Source organism: Pyrus communis, chromosome 15 (assembly GCF_963583255.1).
Source record: "Pyrus communis chromosome 15, drPyrComm1.1, whole genome shotgun sequence".
NCBI lineage: Eukaryota > Viridiplantae > Streptophyta > Magnoliopsida > Rosales > Rosaceae > Pyrus > Pyrus communis.
Window position 1 is genome coordinate 8727264 of NC_084817.1, and position 6998 is coordinate 8734261.

At 33.3% G+C, this 6998-nt stretch overlaps 1 pseudogene; it reads right to left on the minus strand.

Moving 5' to 3' along the window:
- Window positions 1–3395: 3395 nt before the first annotated feature.
- Window positions 3396–4497, minus strand: LOC137716895 (senescence-specific cysteine protease SAG39-like; annotated as a pseudogene).
- Between the last annotated feature and the right edge of the window lie 2501 nt (window positions 4498–6998).

A 6998-nucleotide genomic window follows, 5' to 3' on the forward strand; every position in this document is an offset into this window, starting at 1 on the left:
AATTTAAAATATTTACACTAGTGGATACCACAAAATCTTATGTTATACTTGATGAAAGTATAATTAAACTCTTAAGTGTTAGTGAATCTATCGTTTTGATGTGATACGCATCCTACGAAACTAATTTCAACGATCCAACCGTCAAACTTGTTTATATATGCTTCGAGATCGCATACGCCAAAAATTGTAAAAAACAAACATTCAGAGATAAAGTAATGAGACAAAACTTTTCGACGGTTATAAACGAAAAATCACGATTTAACGGTTATTGTAACTCCGATTTTGATGATTTTTTACAGCTACACTCCTTGACCCTAAATGAATACAATGAATGAATTCGATCTTCAATTTAAAATATTTACACTAGTGGATACCACAAAATCTTATGTTATACTTGATGAAAGTATAAATAAACTCTTAAGTGTTAGTGAATCTATCGTTTTGATGTGATACGCATCCTATGAAACTAATTTCAACGATCCAACCGTCAAACTTGTTTATATATGCTTCGAGATCGCATACGCCAAAAATTGCAAAAAACAAACATTCAGAGATAAAGTAATGAGACAAAACTTTTCGATGGTTATAAACGAAAAATCACGATTTAACGGTTATTGTAACTCCGATTTTGATGATTTTTTACAGCTACACTCCTTGACCCTAAATGAATACAATGAATGAATTCGATCTTCAATTTAAAATATTTACACAAGTGGATACCACAAAATCTTATGTTATACTTGATGAAAGTATAAATAAACTCTTAAGTGTTAGTGAATCTATCGTTTTGATGTGATACACATCCTACGAAACTAATTTCAACGATCCAACCGTCAAACTTGTTTATATATGCTTCGAGATCGCATACGCCAAAAATTGCAAAAAAAAAACATTCAGAGATCAAATAATGAACAAAACTTTTCGACGGTTATAAACGAAAAATTACGATTTAACGGTTATTTTAACTCCGATTTTGATGATTTTTTACAGCTACACTCCTTGACCCTAAACAAATACAATGAATGAATTCGATCTTCAATTTAAAATATTTACACTAGTGGATACCACAAAATCTTATGTTATACTTGATGAATGTATAAATAAACTTTTTAATTGTTAGTGAATCTATCGTTTTGATGTGATACGCATCCTACGAAACTAATTTCAACGATCCAACCGTCAAACTTGTTTATATATGTTTCGAGATCGCATACGCCAAAAATTGCAAAAAACAAACATTCAGAGATAAAGTAATGAGACAAAACTTTTCGATGGTTATAAACGAAAAATCATGATTTAACGGTTATTGTAACTCTGATTTTGATGATTTTTTACAGTTACACTCCTTGACCCTAAATGAATACAATGAATGAATTCGATCTTCAATTTAAAATATTTACACTAGTGGATACCACAAAATCTTATGTTATACTTGATGAAAGTATAAATAAACTCTTAAGTGTTATTGAATCTATCGTTTTGATGTGATACGCATCCTACAAAACTAATTTCAACGATCCAACCGTCAAACTTGTTTATATATGCTTCGAGATCGCATATGCCAAAAATTGCAAAAAAAAAAAACATTCAGAGATTAAGTAATGAGACAAAACTTTTCGACGGTTATAAACGAAAATTTACGATTTAACGGTTATTTTAACTCTGATTTTGATGATTTTTTACAGCTACACTCATTGACCCTATATGAATACAATGAATGAATTCGATCTTCAATTTAAAATATTTACACTAGTGGATACCATAAAATCTTTTGTTATACTTGATGAAAGTATAAATAAGGGTAGATTTTTTAAAAATCTCATGAACAATGTTATTTGTTTGAGTGAAAATTAATAATAATAAGTGTGAAAAATGTAATCACACGTAATGAAAAGCTTTACAACTTTCATTAAGGGGTCAACTCCGAAATTTAGTATGTATATACTAATTTAATATTATGTTTTACATTTTTTTGGGTCAAATTATGTTTTTCTTTTCAGTTTTATTGTTTTAAAATATAATTTTCTTAACGGGTAACGGGTCGGGTCATATTACCTGATAATATTAACGGGTTGATTTCGGGTCGGGTCATATTACCCGTTTACTTTAACAGGTATTACACGACACGACCCGTTAAGCTATCGGGTATGACACGAAAACGACACGAACACGAGAAACACGACACGAATGCCAGGTCTAAGTTTACCTAGTATTTAGTCTATCCAACTATAAATGAGGAATCATCTAAGGAAAGAGAGCTACCAAATTTATCTCCAACAACATTTTACAGATACCGGTATGCGTTAAATCTACTTCCAACATTTTACTTATATTGAAGCAAAGGCAAAGGATTATATCCCAGAAGGATGTACCAATCCATTTCAAAAAATTGGTACAACTTTGAGCTGATCAATGGAGAACAAATCACTAGTCCAACATTTTTTATTCTCCTTCAAACATTACAAGTTTCCTTTACAAACTTGATGCGTAAGACCAGCAAGTTTCTATGCATAAATATGGTTTAGATACATATGTTGGATAAATATCAACAATCAATGATAAATTTATAGATGCTAATAAATAATAAATGAGAATAAATAAATTAACAGAGTATGATCAAAACGAAATAATATTAAGCAGACAAATTGAAGATTGAGGCTTGCGTACCACAATGTCCTTGAAACTTAAATTTTGTCCCTACTCAGTGCTTGTAGTTCTAAAGACATTTGCTTCACCAGGATTCAACAATCTAAGTCAGAATTCCAGCACCGGAAAACTTGACTTCTGGCTAATTTATTTGTGGTTATCTAAGTAAGGATGTTTTGGATTGTAGAGGAAGAATTTTATTTTTCTGTGTTCTAAATGTCATGCAGATGAATGTATATATAATAGGTTTACACCTATTTGCAACAAGTATGAAAATGGGATGTGTCTGTTGAGAGACATCTTCTCATATGGGTGCTTTGCTATCTGGCGTTCTTTCATCACTTCAGACTTCATCTAAAAAGATGACTCTACTGATATAAAAAATAAATAATTAATTAATTAAATTCGAAATTGATTAAAAATAATTAATTAAAGAATTTAATTATTAGAGCTCGAGCCTCAAGGCCCATCTTTTGATAATTAATTATATATTAATTAAATTAGTTATATATTAATTATCAATTAATTAGTACATCCCAAAACCCAACTCCAACATTGAGCCCAATTTTATTCTCCATGGTTCATTACTCCAATCATTTTTTATAAGGAACAAAGCCCTATAAAGTGAGAGAACTTTTTAATAGTGACCAATGTGGAACAATGAAATTTCTACTCAAAATTTCTAACAACATATGCAAACGCCTACAAGGCATATATTGTCGGCAATGACTTAAAGTTCATCGGTACAACTAGGCAGAAGGGTAAGAGGCCTCTATAGCGATGCCATAAAGTCCTTCCATTGCCTCAATACCCCTTTGCATTCTTATGCATCCTTCTTCACCCCATTCTGTATATGACTTTTTTATTAACCAATACTTAGTCCCATCATTGCTGCTCCCTTAACCAACAATTGTAACACCGTGATCCAAGCTTGTTCCACAAGTTCCATCAACACACCACCTGACTATGAATTGGAAGTCAGAACCACTAGCATCAATGGCAACAGAAATAGGTTGATGAACAACGGTAAAAAGAGCCTTTTCAATGTTTGCAGGTACATCTTCATAGCTAGTTATATTTGCTGCAATTTTGGCTTCCTTCTTGGAGTTGCATTTATTACCACCGATTTAGCTTTGGCACTAATCCCATGATGTTGGATGAACTGAAATGCGTCGTCAATCAAGCGACCTTCACAATCTTGATCGATACCATTGGTGTCACAACCAACCAATTATTGCTCAGACAAAAATATCAATTTACTAGTTGTGAGTTGAGTGATTCCTTCTATGGCTGCTACCGCTGAAAATGCCCTGCAACATCCTATATTTCTATTGCAATTAAAAGCTGCTAGCATAATATAAAAACAAATCTAATAAACTCCAAGATGAGGATAAGTAGTGTTGCTCTAATCTAATAAAAATTAGATATTACCACATTGGCATCAGTCCTTGATAGGTGTCGCGGCTCCTTTCTTCCTCCTATCCATTGTTGCTGGTATTGTTGCCGTAAGTTACATTTTCATACTTGAAAAAGTTGTCTTGTGGAACATTCATGGCCTTTGAATTTATTTCTTGAGGCTATGAATTCTTCATTTGTAAGATCTGCAAATTGATTTACACTTAATTTGTAAGGTTTGCTTGCATCGTTATTGGAAGTTTTTATATATGCCACATTGTCCTTGAATTTCTTAAAAAAAGGCCTTAACCAAGCCATCCATTGCTTGTGTCTCCCGTACATGGATGCGTCCTGGAGAATATGAGAAGTGCATTCCAAAAACCATGCCCCCAACATGATGAGGATCAACATCAAAGAAAAATATGATTTGCATAGCTGCAGGTTGCTGAACTCCATGGTAGCCAGTGGAAGCAACTAGAATAATTGATCAAATAAAGGAATTAAAGAGTAGGTATACAAAACGGGTGTAATGCTCCGCAGTTTACACAGAGAATGTACTTGCAATCTCCGAGCCTGAAAAATTAATTGCAACTACTCTTCACTAGTAGGAAAAACTATTTGCGCGACAAACGTTTGCACGACAAAGTAAAATCCGTTGCTTAAGGGCGTTTTGCGCAATGAAAAACATATCTTCGTCACGCGAGGTTGCTGCACTTTGTGCGACGGAGAACTTTGTCACGCAATAAAATTTGCACGACCAAAAAATGATGCTCATCGTGCAAAGTTAGTAAGAAAACCGCGGGTAATTTTTTTTTTTGCGCGAAAATAAATGCATGACAAAGATTTTCCCGCGACTGCGACAAAGGTGTCGTCACGCAAAGTGCGCGTTCAGTTTTTGGGTTAGAGCATTCAACGCATGGTAATCAGCATAACACTTGCACGACAAAGACTTCATCGCGCAAAGTCCAGTCAGTTTTTGAGTCAAAGCATTTACTGCATGTGAATCAGAGGAATCAATATTGTATTTAGTGCAAAGGTTTGCGCGACAAAGGCTTTGTTGCGCAAAGTGTCTAACCTTCCTATAAATGTGCACTTCTACTCTTCTTATTCTTCACAATTCTATTTGTGCTCGAATGGAGGATAAAAATCGAGAGCAGAGCATGCCCTCCAGGCCCTATGATATGAGCCAATATGTGGAGTTTGTGTATGCGGTTGATGCAGCAATGTGAACTAATTGTCCTACTGCTGAGTGGCGTTCTTGAAAATATGTGCCCAATAAAGCAAAGAAGACGATGATGGATCAATTATTAGTAAGTGTGACAAAAGTTGAAAATTTATAGTTTTGTTAAATTTTTTGTTATATGTTGGAATTAATTATTTGCATATATGTGTAATAGTGTAACTATACTCTTGACAAAACGAACAAAGAGTTGATGAAGTTGATGGAGGAGGCGTTGAAGGGGGTTTATAAGCGGTGGCGTTATGCCGCGGAGCAGAATGGACGACCAACGACACAGTAGTTTTAAATTTATGTTTTTAGGACAATATTTAATTATAAGGTTTTTTTTATCGGTTATGTATTTGGACTTAATTAGGGTTTATTCATGTTTTGTTGTTGAAATAATTACATAGAAAATTAATTCAATTTACTTAAGTTTTTAATTATTTTTAGAATAAATATTCTAACTGAATATTTATTTGTAATTATGAAGTTTACGTAAATATAGATACTAAAGATCCATGTTTACGTAAACTTCATAATTACAATCCATTCATTCATTGTGCAAAATTTTTGGCAACGACAGTTTTGTCATTCAAGGGGAGTAAAAAACACGGATAACCTTACCGCCATATTTTGAACCTATTTGTTTTGCGCGACGAAGGTTTCGTCGCGCCAGGTGATAAAACCTTGCACGACAAAGGCTTCTTCATGCAAAGGTTGTTCAATTTTTAGGTCAGAGCATTCAGTGCATGTGAATTAGAGGAATGAAAACCATATTTACTGCAGATGTTTGCGCAACAAAGGTTTTGTCATGCAAAGTGCCTAACCTTCCTACAAATATGCTCTTCTGCTCTTATTCTTCTTCAAAATGTGTTTTGGAAACGCTTTACAATTTTGTAGATTATAATCAATTTGTTTTTTTATTGTTGGTGCGATGGTCGACGGTGGTGAGCGTTCTTCAGAGACAAATGGATGGCGAAGGTTCCGGAAAGGGTTTGGGTTGTAAATTTTGCATTTTGTATATAGTTTTTATTTAGCTTCAGTATTATGAATATATATTTTGTTGATAGACAAGAAGAAAAGAGTTGCGGTATAGGTCTGACACACTTATGGTGGGAGCTGTTAACGAATCACTGCTGATTAATTAATGGGGGTTGTCAAGTCAAATATGCGTGCTAGCTTTTGGTCGAACATTGGAGCATTGGTGCATGACAAATGTACTGCAGATTAGGATTCTTGGAGAGCCATCCCCGAGGAGCTGAAGATGCACATGATTGATGAGTTAGCTATATATGTTAAGTTATTAGTTAATTAATAATTATGTTTGATAAATTTAATATAATAGTGAGAATTTAATTTATTAATTTTTGCATGACAGCCTAATTGGGACATTGACAAAAGTAACCCAAATCTGATGAAGGCAATCGATAACATGTTCAAGTTTCGTTTCCAGGAGTGGAAGTTTGATAATCAACGCGCGGCAGAACTACATTGAGAACCAAAACTACCGGCGGAGGAGTAGAATAGTGTTTTTTTATTATGAACGATTTACTTAAACATGTACTTAATGTTCATTTTGAATAAAATTAAGGCATTTTAATAAATATTTATATTACTTAATTATGCACAAATTGTTTAATGAAATAAGTTCTTGATTCATTAAGTATTTATGTGGTTTGAAAAAAAAAATGAAGACTGAATGGAATTTTCTTTAAAAAAAAAAAAAAAAGGTAAT